Here is an 18,213-nt window from a genome sequence, read left to right as displayed (position 1 = left end):
TCGATAGCTGTTATTTTGGAGCTGAGAGATACATAATAGCATTTATTAAAGACATCCATCCCTGATGAGGTAGATCAGTCAGTGATGAGACTAGAGCGTCCATGAACAAGAGCTGCTGGGGGCGGGGGCTGGTCTACACCTAGAGTAAGATGAAGGGGCCTATACCGACAGCTGTTATACCCAGGGTATAGACAGCACATAGAGGTGAATGATATAAAACAGTATGCTAGAGGGGTAAGGCAGGAGTGGGTGGGTAGGTGGGTTGGGAGTATGCTCTCAGATGCAAAGGGGATGAGGGATGGGATGGGGGATTTGCAGAGGGGACAATACCGAGAAGGGGAACAATATTTGAAATGTAAATAAATAAAATAACAAAAAAGCCCAATAACACCATTTATATCTTTTTATTAAACCATTTATTAAACTTTTTAGATTTATGTTTGTTTTGTGTGGGGGCATGCCTGTGGAAGTCGGAGGACAACTTGCAGGTTTGTCTGGTCTCTCCTCTCACCGTGTGGATCCTGAAGACTAAAGTCCAAGTTATCTGTCTTTACAGCAAGCACTAGTATCTTCTCAGGTGTGTGTGTGTGTGTGTGTGTGTGTGTGTGTGTGTGTGCGAGAGAGAGAGAGAGCACGCGTGTGTGTGTGTGTGTGTGTGTGTGTGTGTGTGTGTGCATTTAGTCAACACTGCCCATATTTGACACTCAAAGTCCCAAACTTAATGAAACTCCATTGTTTTGAAATTAAGTATTTTTCTCAACTTAGCACTTCAGAAAAAAATTTGTCCCCTAGTTAACATGCATCAGAGGGATGGGAAGATGGCTAGTCAATAAAATGCTTGCTACACAAACACAAAGACCTGAATTTGGATCCCCAGTATCCACGTTAAAAAGTTGGGGGTACAGTGATGTCTACTTGAAATCTTAGTGCCGGAGATGTAGAGACAGGAGGATCCCTAGTGCTTGCTACCAGCTAGCCTGGCCTCATCAGAGAGCACCAACTTCAGTGAGAAAGCCAGTATTCAAAAAAATGAAGCGGAGAGTGTTTGCAGAACACAGTGATGTAGGTCTTTGTGGCCCTGCACATACAGGTGAACGACATATGCATATGCAGACACGCACTTGCATTTGTTAGTCTACCAACCATTTTCTTCATCTCCCTTTTATAGGACTTTAAAGTTAAAACACTATGCTTAATATAGTGCCTAGGTTAAACAGTGTTTTTGAATATTCCAAATAACCATTCCCTGTATTTTCCCTATATCTCTACACAGAGAGATTAATAAAATGGTAGCACAAATGCTAATGGTGGCTACATTATATGGTGGGATGTAGACTCCCTGTCTTCTTTGCAGTTTTCCTCATAGCTTGATTTATTTATAAGTGGTATTGTTTTTATAAGCACAGTAGAGTTCAATTCTTTTTGAAAAATATAGAAAGTGTGACTGAAGCTTAATATTTGGCACCTCGAACTGTTAAAACACAACACGCACCACTTTGTATCCCTGTTGCACGCTGCCTACTGATTTCCAAGCTTAATGACTCTAGAGCAAGGGTCGTTGCCTGAAATGCAAACAAAACTGTATTTTGCTATTATAAATCTACAGGATGGGGCTGGTGAGACGGCTCAGCAAGTGAAGGCATTCTCAGCCAAACCCAGTTACCTGGATTCCATCTCTTATAGTCCTCACAGTAGAAGGAGAGATTCATACAAGTCGTCCTCTGATCACCACACACACAGACATCATTTATTCATGCCCAGGTACACACGCTAAATAAATAATGTGATTTTATAAAAAAAATGTAATCTTCAGGACATCCCTTCCAAGTCATCTGCCTGCCTGAAGTTTTGCCCCAGGAACTGATTAATCTGTCCTCAGGAAGGTTGTATGTATTAGAGACCACTAGGTTTCCATCGTAGAGTGAGGTCTTTCCATAATGCTGAGGTGCAATGTATACACTTCCAATACTAAATATCTTCACATCACTTAGGTTGCTAACAGTTGTAGCAAGTGAGAAGCCATTTTGCTATATAGCTTCTCTGTGTGTTGGAAAACCTTTGAGACCCCGACATACCCCTATTGTCTCCAGAAAGTAATATGACAATTATTTTCTATTCAGTGTTTACCAAAGCCAAAGTTAAGTAGCCAGACCTTCAATATCGATCCCCAGATGACTATGTTTGTGACTCACAGCCATTATTAGTGCCTTGGAGACTAACACAAGGTTTACAAGCAAATCCTATCTGAAAGCAAAATAAGGAGAAGCCAAAGAGGCCAAAATGAGCTTCCTCAAGGAGGAATATTTCTAAAAGTATATGTTGAAACTAAAAGTCTTTAAGTCGAAAGCTAAAATCTTTGAAATCACAACATATACACAAAACTACTCTGGAAGCTAGTACCAACAACCAACAAAAACACAATTTAAGATAAAGTCAATTCTGAAGTTGGGATCAAGAAACTAAATCTATGAGTTATCTGGGGAAGAACCATCAACTGGGTAACTACCTTTATTGGACTGGACTGTAAGAAAGCCTGTGGGAGCATTTTCTTGGTTAATGATTGATGTGGAAGGGCTCAGACTACTGTGAGCAGTACCACCCCTGGGGATGTAGTTCAGGGAACTATGAAACAGGTAGCTGAATGTGAGTCTGGGAACAAGCCGGTAAGGAGTATCCCTTAGTGATCTCTGCTTCAGTTCCTGCCTCTACTTTCCTGCCTTGAGTTCCTGTATTAAATCCCTTAATGACAAACTGTCATTTTGAAGCCAAGCAAACCCTTTCCTCCCTCGGTTGTTTTTGGCCATCATTTTATCACAGCAACAGATAGCAAACTAGAATATGTGGTGCTCTTCCTCCATCTTTCTTCTTCACTATCATCAGTCAGTCAGCTTGTCACCAAGTCTCCTGTTCTCATGGTCACAAGATGGCTGCCACATGTGCAGTCATGCGACAGAATAATGGGGCTTCTTTTGTACAGATCCTCAATATATGTACCTCTCCTTACTGCCTTTAGCCAGAATTTTAGCATGATGGCATTCACCAAACAAGTCACTGGTCAGAGAAACAAGATAAAAGGAACCCTAGTACTTGAAAAGAGGACCACTCTCACAAAATCACCAGTTATGAAGATACCAAACAGTGACTGTTATAAATGCCCCCTTCCCCCTAGTTATCTCTCTTCCACTTCACACCCCATGTCCTAACCACATCTGTGGCTCTTTAGATATCCAACCAGATCATTCCTCATCTCTGCTTTCTCAATATACTATCACGTCTGCCAGAAATGTTCTTCCCTCCAGCTGTCAAACACCTACCCAAGCTCCCATCTTCCACTGCAACAACGCTGCATCCCCGAAGGCTTTCTTGGCCTCATATTGTTAGGGTTGCGTGAGCGCCCCCTCTCTATGCCTGCCATTTTGGTTACAGCATCCCTCCCGCTGACAGATGCCCCTTTGTCCTTTCACGTTTCCCGTTAGACTAAGAGGCTCAGTGAGCAAGACTGGGTCTTATTCATCTTTGTATCTCCAACTTCCTAATGCACTGCCATGCATTTATAGGAACTCTGTGAAAGCAGCTTGATCAATTGACTGAGGCTGAATGAGCTGGACTGAATCTGGCCATAGGTAATATTTCCAACAGCTTCTATAATGTAGCTGTCTGCTGTAAGGGGATCTTTAAAAGAATAAGCATTGGAAGACCCAGCAGGAATTATGCCCTAAGCTGCCCTCCATAGATGATTCTAGGGGTGGGTGGAATCAGAAGCATCATAGAACTCACCTGGAGGACTGCTCATGTCCCTGCTAGGATCGTTCAGGCTTTACATCGAAAATCTTGCCTCCTAGGAAACTCAGCAGTAGCAAGAAAAATAGGACAAATGTCATTGAACCCTCAGGGTCCTGTCGTGGCTTATTTCCTCACTGCCATCACAACTGGACCTCCTTTAAGAAGAGGGTCAGTCCCCACCATGTGCTTAATGTCTGTGGAAATGAGAAAGGATGCTGGTTATCCCTCACGGGGGTGGGGGGGATCAAGATTTCTCACCTGGGGTTAAAGGGTTAGAAACTGTGGATAGAAGAGAGCAAATTAGAGACCCTAAATGGTTGTCCAGGAAAGAGAATTACAAAACATTTCTTGTTTCTAAGGCAACAACCGCTCAGATTTATGCCAGAGCTCGGGAACCATTTGCCCCCAGAGCAGATGATTATATGGTCATTCATCTCCAGAGAAGCCCTTAAAACCCCCTCTTTCTCAGAAAACCTATTTGGAAAAAAACAAAAACAAAAACAAAAATAAAATAAAAACTACAGTGTTTAAGATGGAGGGTTACTCCGAACATTCCTGGCTCCCCAGAGAAATGCTCGTGGAGACTGCAATGCCATCCTAGCACTTGGCTAGTCTCCCGTGTGGCTTCAGTTCAGTGGCTTCTCAGCAGTCACATGAACTATTGTTTTGAGAAGAAATTCTAAGGAAAAATCCAAAATGGTCATCTCCTCAGGGTGCTTCTCATGAGGTAGTGGGACAATACCACCGAACAGCACTGTGCAATTAGTTTTTCTGGTGAACATAAGGTGAGTTTGTAAGAATAAAGCCATGCTCCATAGACAGCAAGCATCCTGGTCACTTCTGATGAACAGGGCCCAATAATCCCCTCTGTGGGAGTCCTTACAGTTTAACAGAGGGCCCAGCTCAGCCCGTGGTGAGAATGGACTCTCCTCCTGGTGCCTGCTGAGAAACCAGCATCTAGCCACTGGCCTCAGCTGTGACTTCATGCAATAATGCTCTAACCTGAAATTCGCAGATTCCTGTTGCTGGTTACGCTCATTTCTAGGGAATGTACCTATTCCCACTGTAGTTAAATCCCTCAGATTGTAAATATTTGAAAGCTAAGAGATTACGTCTTACTTTTCTTTGAGTCACACTGCCTTTGTTTAAATCCCAGCTCTGTCACTTACAGCTTGTATAACCTTGGTAGGTTGCTTGAATTCACAGTGCTCCCACAAGATAAACAGAGATAATAACGGTGCCAACCTTATCACATTGTCTCAAGGATTAAATGAATAATAACTGCCAAGAGCTTAGACCATCTTCTGATACCTCGTAAGTATCATAAAATGTTTAGCTATTGTCATTCTTTACATTTCTTGTGTCCAACAGGATCTTTTTGCATATATCAAACACTGAAAAATAAAATAAGATTTCCTAGTGGCCCAAGGCATAAATGTTCATCAGTTTCCTCCCATTTCTGATGGGCTGTTTCTGTTTTACGGGCTAACTGGAGACAAGTCTCCTCTCTCTTTCGATGGCTAGATACATGGCCATAATCTTCAAAGACGTTTAGGAAGAAAAAGAAAAAGAAAGACAAATGAGACTAGCTCTGATCTTGCCTGAAGCACTAATCCTGGTGGGTACATTAAATGCTAGCACTTTGAAAGTTCAGAAGAGAAGCAAACAGACCTAAATGGGCACCTAGAAAAGTCACACTAAGGAATTGCCATCTGAACTGAACCTTAAATTCTAGGGAACAAAGAAAATGAAGAACACTTCTAAAAGACGAAGCTGAGAAGCCAAAAAGAATGTTCCAGAAGTCCTGAGCAATCCCCATGGGAGTGGGCCATAAGAGAAATCTTGGTTCGCTCCCTTCCTGCTCATTTAGAGTTCCAAAGTTAGCAGGATGGCTCAGATTGATCACAAGGTCATGTCAAGAAAGAACTGGCTTTTCCTTTCCAGTTCCTACAGTATCCTGTGGATTCACAACCCACACTATCAGTTGAGTAGCTTTTAAGAACACTAGAGTTTGCCTAATTTTTGGTAGAATGCATACACTTTCCAGGGGCAGCACTATGCCTCCATTCTTAAGCAGAACCTTAGTGGGAATCTGAAGAAGGTTAAAAATCCATTGGTGTGTTATTAACAAGGCCCAGCCAGCCACAATGCTGGTGAGATAGCACAGTGGTTACACACAGGCAGATGGAAATGGGGCTTATAGATCCCAGGGCTCATAGACCAAAGTTTTGTTATGTTCTTTAACAAAGCCAAACCAGACTTGATTAATAAGGCCATTCACAGAATAGCTGTCCTTATAGAAGTTTGTTTCCCTGAATCCACTTTCTATAACCTATGATTAAAATGTTCTTTCTTGACCTGTCAATCAGCTCCCAGTCATTTGGGCCCACCACTATGACATTATTAATGTGATAATAGAAATATTAATAATGTGATGTTCTACATGGCCTCTCACTTAGCAAAATAAAGAGGAAATCTTACAGATTAAAAAAAATATATATCCCTCCAAAGCCAGCATGAATTTCTAAGGAGAAATAATACTGTTTCTTTAAAAATTAAATGACATAAAGGCAGGCCTATCATTCCAGATGCTTCAGAGGCAAAAAGATATGAGATCAACTCTAGTCTGAGAAAGTTAATGAGAGATACTATCTCAAAATAAGAGATAAGAAGGGACTAGGCTATAGGTCAGTACTAGAGTGCTTATCTGACACATAGGACCCAGGCCACCCCCCACCCCACCCCTGCCATAGAACAGATTGATTGATTGGAACTAAATGGCAATAGAGAACTATTACTTTAAAGTATTTTTGAAACAAAGAACACTTCGAATAGGATTTAATTGAATTCTAATAGGAAAAAAATATTTTTTTAGACAGTCAAGAACATTTGAACTTGAAATAAGTACTAGATAACCTCAAAGAATTCCTGCTAATTTTGCTTCATATCAATGATACCATGGTTATGGGGATATTGTCTTTTTAGAATTTCCTATTGAAGCAGTCACAGGATCACTCAGATTTACTTTAGAAGACAATGGCAGCAGAAGAAGAAAGGAACGAATGTACCAAGGTGGGAACTGAAACAAAATTGGCAAATGTTGGGATTCTGTGGTAGTTTTATGGGTTCATTTAGACTGTTCTCTCTGAAGTTGTATGTTACCATCCCGAGCCCATTTATGTTGACCAACTAAAGGGTGTGTTCCAGTAACCATTGTAACCATGCATGTGTATAAGGAATGCCTTCCATTTACAGGGAGCAGCAACCCAAGGGGGAAAAAAAACAACAGAGTGCTGACCACCTAGTCAGTGTCTATCATCCCACTATAAAAACCCAAGCGAGTGCAGTCTTAGCCCAGCATTTGCTAGGTGGAAGTCTGTCTGTGATCGATACGCTTCTACGACCACTGAGATGATCAATGATGTCAGTTGCTTAGCAGACACCTCCACTGGCTCACTGAGGAAAACTGTAAGAGTCTAGACAAGGAAAACATGATCCAAGACCGCCCTTTCTCGTGACAAGGCTCATATGTCTTCTTTCTCCTCTCCTCCAAAACTCTTGAAACAACAGTAGAAATAGGAGTGTTCTTAGCTCAGTCTTTCAACTCTCCCCTTGAGAAATGAGACCTTGATTGTGAAGGATTTAACACTCTAGTTCAAGTAAACAGACACCCATAGGGTTGGGGAAATAGCTTCATTTGTATGGTGTTTGTCTTACAAATGATCTGAGTTCAATCCATATCTACAAAATTCCAGGCATTGGGGGCACTCACTTGTAATACTAGCGCAGGGTAGGCAGAATCAGGTAGGTACTTCATGGGGATCACCATCCAGTAAGGTCCAAACCAATGAGAAACCCTGTCTGAGAAAAGCATAATGGATTGCTCCTGTCCTACTTACTTTTCTATTACTGTGACAAAGCGCCATGACCAAGGCAACTTATAAAGGAAAGTGTTGTGGTCTTACGGTGTCAGAGAGTGAGTCCATGCCCATCATTATGAGAGCATGGCAGAAGGCAGGCAGCATGGTACTGAATCAGAAGCTGAGAGCTTACATCTTGAGACACAACCACCAGACAAAGAGAGTTGATTGGGAAGGATACAAGGATACAGGCTTTTGAAGCATCAAAACTCACTCCCAGCGATAAATTTCCTCCAACAAGGACACACTTCCTAATTCTTCCCAAATAGTTCCACCAACTGGGGACCTCTGGGTGAGGCATTCTTATTCAAACTGCCATAGTTCCTGAGGAAAGAGGACCAAGGTTAACCTCTGGCAAACAAGCACGCAGACGCGCTCACACACACACACACACACACACACACACACACACACGACTCCTGTAGGATTTAAAAAGGGAGTAAATAGTCTCCAGGTCTAATTGGTATTTCTCAGAAGTGGGATTATTATATAAATTCTTCATTTCCAGGCTTCGTAAATTTTTTTATTCACACGAATCACTTTGGAAAAAAAGCATTTAAATTTTTAAAAAATACTCAGAGGGGAGCTAAAATTCCAAACACTCCACCTGCGTTTCCACCAATTCTGTGTCCTCTGTGAACGTGTAAAGCTGCTGGCGAGTATTACTCAGAGAGAGCAAGGCCCACAGGACTGGAGCCAACCTGCAGAAGGGCTGTCACTCTGATGCTTAGGGCAAAAGAACAACATCCCAGGAGCAGGAAAACGATCAGTCTCGGATCTGCTCAACTGCCATCTCCCTCCTGCGATTCCTCAGCCTGTGAATTATTCTGGTGCTTGTATATTTATTTGTTAAACACACAACAGAGGAGTTATTCTCCAAGTCTCTATCAGCTGAAGTATTAACAGCTTCCAGCTGAGAAAATATCTTTTCACTTTGCTTAAGCCTAATCATTATTTTCTCCCTCCTACATGAGTTTCAGTATCATATAAAAGATCCCAATACAAAAGGCCATGTGGATGATTCTTTGTGAAGTTGCTGGTAGACTTACAGTGTATAATTTGGGTATAAATCTATTTAAAGATGTCAGTAGTTTGAATTTTCTTTCGAGAAGGAAAATCATTGCCCCCTCATTCTTTGAGAGCTGAAATATAAATACACCCAAATGAAGAAGCAGGAAAGAATAAGAGAAGGCTTCTTTTTAGAATTTTCATTTTATTTCTTGAAACCGTCTTTTCAAAATGAAAATTATAGACACGGAGAACTGAGTATTCAAAACCTGTAACTGTCTAAGCAGTTGAGTTGCCTGGCCTCCCATTAGGGATATTCAGAGCAACACCTCCTCCCAATTCAGGATTTATCTAAGAAATGAGCCAAAATGCACAGAACAACCAATCACGGAGTGCCCACCCCTGGGGATACAGCACAGCTTCTGCATCTTAGACTCAAGGAACATGGTAGGAGAGAGGGCAAAATGACTGTAAGTCAGATGACCAGGTAGTCTGCAGTGAGGTGGCGGTGTCTTCTAGCCATGAACAAGTACAACAGCAATAGACACGTTAGTGTGGAAAGGATATGTCTTCGTCAATGTCCTATTGGTGGGTAGAGAGACACCATTACCATGGCAACTTTTGTAAAAGAAATCATTTAATTGGGGCTAGCTCATAGTTTAGAGGCTTAGTATATTATCAGCATGGAGAGAAACATGGCGGGAGTCATGGTGGCACACAGGCAAACATGTTGCCGGGGAAGGAGCCTACAGCCCTATATCCTGACCCAAAGGCAGCAGGAAGAGACACACTGGGCCCACCCCGAGGGACCTACTTCCTCCAATAAGACCATACATCCTAATAGTGTCAAACCCTATGGGGGCCTATCGGGACCTATGAGGGACATTGTCATCCATAGACATTTGACATTCCACATGGCCACATCAATAGACAATTGTAGGTAGCTAAATGATGCTGAGGGAGAGTGAAAAGGTTCCCCAGGGATGCACTACATGACTGGTTGTTCAATACCAAGTGGTTAGCCCCCAGAATCATATACATATAAGCAACACTAAGGGAGGTGTGTGTGTGTGTGTGTGTCTGTGTGTGTCTGTGTGTCTGTATGTGCAAAACAACAATTAAAGGAAAAGAGGCTATGAATTTGAGAAGGGAACAAAAAGTGGGCAACATGGGATGGACTGGAGAGAGGAAAAGAACAAGGGAAAGTAACATTTCAAATTAGATTTAAAAATAACGTTTTTAAGTAAAATAAAATATTAAAAAATTAAGAGATAAATAAGCAGATCCACCCAGTGTTGGTTTTCTTCTGCCAGTTTCCCACACTCACAAGTCTGTACTAGCAAGCTGACTGGGTTAGAACTTCTCAGTAATGAAGTTAAGTTAGAAATATATTTCCTTCCTAAACCAATATACTTTGCTCCAAGGTACAGTGAAGCCCAGACCAACCATCCTGCAAATGCCTCCCTTTGTCTTCCACAAGGTTAAAAGGAAAAGTGTTCCATGTACCCACCAAAAGCAATAGTTAATGTGTAAAGCACAGCTTCCCTCCAGCCCTGCTCCCACTTCTTCATTCTCCTTTTCTACCCTGGTGGCTTTCCTTTCTACCCTTCTTGCTCATGTCTAGTTCATCCCTTATTTTAAAATGTAAAAAAAGAAAAAATGTTTCCCAGAATGTAATATCACTTTATTTCCCTGGAAATTAATAATATCCCAAATGTTTTTACTGCCCAACCCCCTTTCCTATTCCCTGTTTATGGAACTACATCCTTTATAACATGTGCAGTTATACACTAAAAAGGAAAGTCTAGCCATACGGCACATACCTTTAATCCAAGCACTCAGGAGAGAAATGCAGGTAAATCTCTATGAACTTCATAGTTGTTCCAGGACAAGCAGAGCTACACAAAGGGGCCAACATAATGAGGTCTTAAGAGGATGAGGAGGGGCAAGAGAAGGAGTAGGAGAAAGAGGAGAAGGTGAAGGAGAAAGAAAGGAGGAGATGTCTTGAATTGTAGAATTTTATGAATCAGTTATACCAAAAGAAGATTCTGGGGCCAAGAGGGACTCCGTGCTCCTGACTATAGTAAACCAGTGACTGTGTAAGGTCAGTACCTATAGGACAGACAAAAAGCCATCCAAGTCTCTGGTGTGGATTCAATTTCCTTTCCTGTAAAGTGGTAGTAGTAATAATAATAGGGGTCTCAGAGTTGCCATGAGAATTAAATGAGAGAATGAATGGGAGGCCTCTGGCACATAGTAAATAATCAATACATGTTAGCTTGTTAGCTCTCTTCCTTGCCTTGCCTTCATTTATTCACCCATTCAATTAATATTCAATGAGCCAGCTTCTTCCCAGATTTGAATCACTTCCCAGGGTGATGAGTTAGTGCTTCGGGACATGCCTGCTCTCCTCCAGGCTAGTAGGATACAATTTAGTGCCCCTTAGCAGGGTGCACTAATTGGTCCCTTAGTGACCTGAAAGAGTTAATGCATTACTGCAGGGTTTAATCTACCACTTCCTGACAAAATGAGTTTTAGCATTTTTATGCATAAGTTCCCTACACAAGATCTCAATCCCCTACTACCCACCACACACACACACACACACACACACACACACACACACACACACAACTCTCCACATAAACCAACTCTTTAAGAGCAGTAATATAGGCTCAATCATATCATTATGCAGCCCACTTACAGTTTATTTCTTTACGAACACAAAAGCAGGATTTCCCATGTCCCTTTCCTCAAACACAGTTTTCAGGAAATATTATTTGCATGCTGTCTCAGTCAGGGTTTCTATTCCTGCAAAAAACATCACGACCAAGAAGCAGGTTGGGGAGGAAAGGATTTATTCAGCTTACACTTCCACATTGCTGTTCATCAGGAATGTGGAAATCAGGATCTGGAACTCACACAGGTCAGGAAGCAGGAGCTGATGCAGAGGCCACAGAAGGATGTTACTTACTGACTGCCCCCGCCTCCCCCCTGGCTTGCTCAGCTTGCTTTTTTATAGAAACCAGGACTACTAGCCCAGGGATGGTACCACCCACAATGGGCTAGGCCCTCACCCCTTGATCACTAATAGAGAAAATGCCTTACAGCTGAATCTCATGGCAGCATTTCCTTAAGGGAGGCTCCTTTCTCTGTGATAACTCCAGCTTTATCAAGTTGACACACAAAATAGCCAGTATGCATGTTGTTATACCTTCACACTTTCGGTATAATATATATTCCTTTAATCAAATGTAATGCATATTCCATATTTTAAATGGTTTACCATGTATTTCATGCACTGTAAGTTGCTTTATAATAAAAAATGTATTATGAACATTTTTTAAGCCACTGAAACTCATTAAACTCAAATGACAGCACATGCTGGCAAGGATATGGAGCAAGGGAAACACTCCTCCATTGCTGGTGGGAGTGCAAGCCTGTACAACCACTTTAGAAGTCAATCTGGCAGTTTCTCAGAAAATTGGGAATAGTTCTACTCAACTATACCACTCCTAGGCATATACCCAAAAGATGTTCCGCCATCCCACAAGGATACTTGTTGCAGGATATTTGATCACACTGTGAACCCTGATATCATGTTGTTTAATGTTGTTAGTTGTGGTGGGGCTCAGGGCGAGGGATCAGCCTTGGCTTGGAGAGGAAGAGGTGTTTGAGAATGACAAACACATGACTCAAAGTCAAATCGTGGGTCCAAGCTGATGACCTATGTTCTGCTTAAGACAGCTTTGAAGATTGTCTTTTCTCTGTTCTGCTTTCTCTGGAAAGTTCCAGACAGCTCTCTCTCTCTCTCTCTCTCTCTCTCTCTCTCTCTCTCTCTCTCTCTCTCTCTCTCTCTTTTCTGCTCCAGACAGTCCTCCAAGCAGTTCTCTCCTGTTATGCTGAAAGAAAATTCTATTTTACATATCAACCCAGTCATTTACTCCAGGTTCCCTTTTGATTAGCCTATAGATCAGCATTCCAGGATCCCAGCTCCTTGATTCTTAGACAGCAAGCACAGACATTAAAAAAAAAATTGCAAAAGAATTTAGAAATCTATCTGCCTTTGTTAAGCACAGAGGACAGGGTAGGACTCTAACCTGAAATGACCATTTCTACCACACCTGGGCCTGGACCTAAATTCCCTCTGTGTCAGGCTGACCTTGAACTCAGGAATCAAGCATAAAACAAAACAAACAAACAAACAAACAAACAAAAAACCCTTATCTGGGTAGGATCTCCTGTGATCACCACTCCCTAAATCTCTTCACCTCCTCCCTTAGCATCTTTCTGACAAGCTCAGAGTGCAGCTGCTTCTGTTCCTTTAGATTCATGAAGCACCTCGTATAATTCATATTGCATCCTTATATTTTGCATAGCTGAGAAATTATATATATCTTAATTCATATTTTTAGAGTTCTTTTCCACAGCCTTAAGGGCTGCCCTGAAGATCCCAGCATTTGCCATTTTGCTGGGACACTAGCCATATCTTCACCTCCCAGACTCTGCTGTCTCTTATTATTATGGAGTCATTAATGTTAACAGGGAGGACATTTCTTGAAGGAGGAACATGAAAATATGTACATTATTATACAAACAAGCCTTATGCTCACAGCAGCTATAAACACTCCTGGAGGCCCATACCTACTGGCCCTGTCCCAGGGGCAGGGACCTTGTCATCCCTTCCCTATCAAGGCCATGCAACCTTAGCACTCACCTTTAATCTCTCTGGCTGAAATACACCCTTAGTATACACCTTTAATACCTGACAATGAAGGTAAAGTTAATTTATTGAAGGAAGCACCCATGTTTGAAAGTGATATCACTTTTTGTGAGTGGCAGACAAAGTGATAAATCAGAAAAAGATTTGACGGAATAGGTTATGCCCAACCCTCATGAGAACAGAGAGGAAAGAGAGATGACTTAAGAGAGAGTAGCACAGAAACAATGGCAGGAAGTAGTTTTACTAGGAGAATTTTACAGAGACAGGCTGCAGAGAGAACAAACTAAACATGGGTGAAGACAGAATGAACCATAGAATGAGAAGGAGCTAGAAGATGAGAACATATTGCCAAAGTTAGTATGAAGCCAAGTAGAGTAATTCTGGAGAAGCTGAGAGAAGACAGATTGAATCAGTCATCTTGGAGAGGAGTTTGAGTCAGAATAGCTGAGTTGACTAGGCAGCCAGAGTTCAGAAAGAACTAGAAAGGGTGAATTTATTCAGTAATAAGTCTCAGAGGCCCAAAACATTCTAATCCTTGATTAGATTGTATGAAGGCTAGAAGCTTCCAGGTCTAGGCCTGGGTTAGCAGACAGAGGCAGTAAGCCTCGGAAATGACAATGACATCAGGTGAATGAAGGTCACGTTTACAGACATTTGTTCAACCGTATTTATAGCAGATTTGTTCATGATAATCAAAAACTGGAAACAGTCTAGTTGTCCCTGCACAGAAAAATGGATAAAGAAAATGTGGTATATTTATACAGGAGTATATGTACATATACACAGTACGCTCATCTACTAAAACAAAGACACCATATAATTTGCAGGCAAATGGATGAACTAGAAAATATCCTGAGTGAAGTAACCCAGGCCCAGAAAGGCAATCATGGTATATACACTTATAAGTAGACATTAGTCATAAAGCACAGAGTAACCATGCTACAATCCCTAGACTTAAAGAAGCTAAGTAAAAAGGAGGACCCAAGAAAGGATGCTTGAGTCGCTCAGAAGGAGAAATAAAAAAGATATCAGAAGTGGATGGAGAGGGGGAACTAGGTGGGAGAAAGGGATTGGGAGGGGAAAATGGGGCTAGGATTAGGCATAGGAAGAGCAGAGGTGGGGAGTGAGAGGGGCTGGGAAAGAGAGGGGAAATTGGTAGAGGGGAGCTTCTCTGGGACAAGCTGGTGACTTGGGACTGGGGAAAGCTCCTGGAAGGATATGGGGTGACCCTAGCTGAGATTGCTAGCAACAGGGAACAGAGACTCAAGTGGCTATCTCCTGTAGCCAGGTGGGTAGGACTTCCAGTGTGGGAAGGGTGACACTAACCCATTGACAAAACATTTCGCCCAAAATTTGTCCTGCCTACAAGATGCAAACAGATAAAGACAGAACCGTGACTGAGGAAACAACCAACTAATGACTGGTCCAACTTGAGAGGCCATGGGAAAGAGCCAACCCGACACTATTAATGATACTCTGCTATGCTTGCAGTCAGGAGCGTAGCATAACTGTCTCCTGAGAGGCTTCATCCAGCAGCTGATGGAAACAGATGCAGAGACCACAGCCAAACATTAGGTGAAGCCCCAGGAGTCCTGTAGAAGAGTGGGGAGTGGGGGCTAGGATTGAGGAAGCTGCAGGGGTCACGGATGCCACAGAATCAACTAACCTGGGCTCATGGTGGCTCACAAAGACTGAAACACCAACCAAAGAGCATGCATGGGCTGGACCTAAGTCACCCACACATTTGTAACAGGTGTGCAACTTGACCAGGGCTGGAGGTGGATGATCCTGGAGCTAAATTGGGCAGAACAAAATTGCAGCCTGGGTCCTGGGTAAAGGAGATAGCATTTTTTTAAAACTACACAGAACACATGTTCTTGTCAGTATGAGCTGTGACTTGTTATATTGATCTTAGGCATTCTGATAGGTGTGAAGATGAAATCTCAAAGTAACTTCGATTCACATTTCGCTGATGACTAAGGGTGCTGAACATTTCTTTAAGTAATTCTCAGCCATTTGAATTTCCTCTTTTGAGAATTCTCTGTACCCATTTTTTTTGTTGGGTATTTTTTTCTCGATATCCAGGTGTTTCTTTTTCTTTTCGTTTTTTCTTTTCTTTTCTTTTCTTTTCTTCCTTTCTTTCTTTTTTCTTTTTGAGTTTTTTTTATAGATTTTGAAGGTTAGATCTCTAGCAAATGTGTAGTTGGTAAAATTCTTTTCTCGTATTGTAAGTTGCCACTTTGTACAAACGATTATTTCCTTTGCTGCATAGCAATTTTCCACTTTCAGGAGGTCCATTTATTAATTGTTGATCTTATTGCCAGCTCTAACAGTATTCTCTTCAGAAAGATTTTTTCCATGAGTTCAAAGATATTCCCTTCTTTCTCTTCTATCCAGTTCAGTGTTTCAAATTTTATATTAATATCTTCGATCCACTTGAAATTGAGTTTAGAGCTTTGTTCAGATGACAAATATGGATCTGTTTGGATTCTTCTGCCTGCTGCTATCAAATTTGACCAGCATCATTTATTGAAGCTGCTTTTTCTTTTCTTTTTACAGTGTTTCTCGATTTTTTTTTTTATTTAAAAAAATCAGGTGAATGGATTTATGTATGGGTCTTCAATTTGATTCAGTTGATCAACCTGTCTATTTTTGTGTCAAAACTATTCGTTTTTATCATCATCATCACCACCACCTCCACAATAATAATAATAATAATAGTAATAATAATAATAATAATAGATAGTAATACCTCCAGTAGTTCTTGTATTCTTAAAGATTGCTTTGGCTATTCTCATTTTTTTTTGGCATTTCCATATGAAGCTGAAAATTGCCTTTTAAGATCTGTGGAGAAATGTATTTAAAATTTGAGGGGGTTGCATTCAATCTATAGACAGCTTTTGGTAGGACGACCATTTTCACTATATTAATACCATGAGCATGGGCGATCTTTCCATCTTCTGATCATTTCCTCAATTTCTTTCTTCAGTGTCTTAAAATTTTTATCATACAAGTCTTTCACTTGTTGTTTAATCATTCCAAGTTATTTTGTATTATTCAAGGTTGTGAAAGATAATGTTTCCCTGATAATGTTTCAGTCTGCTTATCATTTGTGTATAGGAGGGTGACTGATTTTTATGTGTTAATTTTATATCCAGTTACTTTGCTGAAAAATGTTTTCTAGTAGAATTTTTAGGGACACTTATGTGTACTATCATATCATCTGCAAATAAAGACATTTTGGCTTATTTCTTTTCAAGCTGATGTATCTACCCCTTTGATCACATTCGGTCATCTTATTGCTCTAATTAAGACTTCAAGTACTATATTGAATAGAGATGGGGAGAAAGGAAAGCCTTGTCTTGTCCATTATTTCAGTGGAATGCCTTTGAGTTTCTCTCAATTTAAGCTGATGACGACTATGAACCTTGTTATAAACTGTTTATATTATGTTGAGGTATGTCTCTTTTATCCCCTAATTTTTTCAGGACTTTTATCATCAAAGGGTGTTGGATTTTATTAGAGGTCATTTCTGCAAGTAATGAAATGATCATGTGGTTTTGTCCTTTGGTTTGTATATATGGTAGATGCGGTGGTTTAAATATGCTTGGCCCAGGGAGTAGTACTATTTGGAGGTGTGGCCTTGTGGGAGGAAGCGTATTATTGTGGGCATGGGCTTTAACACCCTCCACCTATCTGCCTGGAAGTCAGTCTTCTCCTGTTTGCCTTTGGAACAAGGTATTGAACTCTCAGCTCCTCCTACATGTGTCTGGCTGCACGCTACCATGCTCACACCTTGATAATAATGGACTGAACCTCTGAACCTGTGAGCTTGCCCCAATTAAATGTTGTCCTTATCAAAGTTGCTTTGGCATCAGAAATGGTGACTGGGTTTTGTGGCAGTGGGTGGGTGGGTGGGAGTGGGAGCATTCTCATAGAAGCAAGGAGAAGGAGGACAGAGGTATGGGAGAGGAGGGAAAGGGGGTAAATACATAAATTATCCAAGAAAATAAAATTTAAAAAAAAAATTTTAAGACGTTGCCTTGGTCATGGTATCTGTTCACAGAAGTAAAGCCCTAAGACAGAAGTTGGTGCCAGGAGTGTGGCTATTGCTGTAAAGGCCTGCCCATGCTTTTGTTTGTAAGAATATAGATTTTGGCACTTGGATTTGGAATGTAGGAACATGCTTTAAGTTGATTTTTTTTCCTTTGCCTTTAACCTAGTTCTCATCTTCCTCCTTTGTACTTTATCTATTCCTATTTAGTTTTTAATTTAGTCTTTTTATGGTGTCCCATATTTCCTGGAATTTTTGTTTTTTGTTTTGTGTTTTGTCTTGTTTCAGATTTAACATTCTTTGACTAAAGTGTCGATTTCCTTTATCAGTCTTCAATGCCTGAGATTCCCTCTTCCATGTCTTGTATTCTCTTGGTAAGGCTTGCCTCTGACATTCCTGCTTGAGTTCCTAAAGTTTGTATTTCTGGATTTACCTCATTCTGGGTTTTCTTTATTGATTTCATTTCCATTTTCAGGTCTTGAACTGCTTTATTCATTTCATGTTTTTATAGTTTCTTCCAGGTATTTATTCATTTATTCTTTAAGGACCTCTATCATATTCATAAAGGCTGTTTGAAGGTATTTGTTTTGTGATTCAGCTACCTTGCAATACTCAGAGCCTGCTGTGACAGGATTGCTGGGCTCTGGTAGAGATATATTGTCCTGACTGCTATTGAATTTGTTTTTATAATGGCATTTAGGCATCTGGGATTTTAGAAGATTGTA

Source organism: Rattus norvegicus, chromosome 15, assembly GCF_036323735.1.
Source record: "Rattus norvegicus strain BN/NHsdMcwi chromosome 15, GRCr8, whole genome shotgun sequence".
Classification (NCBI taxonomy): Eukaryota; Metazoa; Chordata; class Mammalia; order Rodentia; family Muridae; genus Rattus; species Rattus norvegicus.
The sequence above is the reverse complement of the archived record's forward strand: the minus strand, read 5'-3'. Positions refer to the sequence as shown.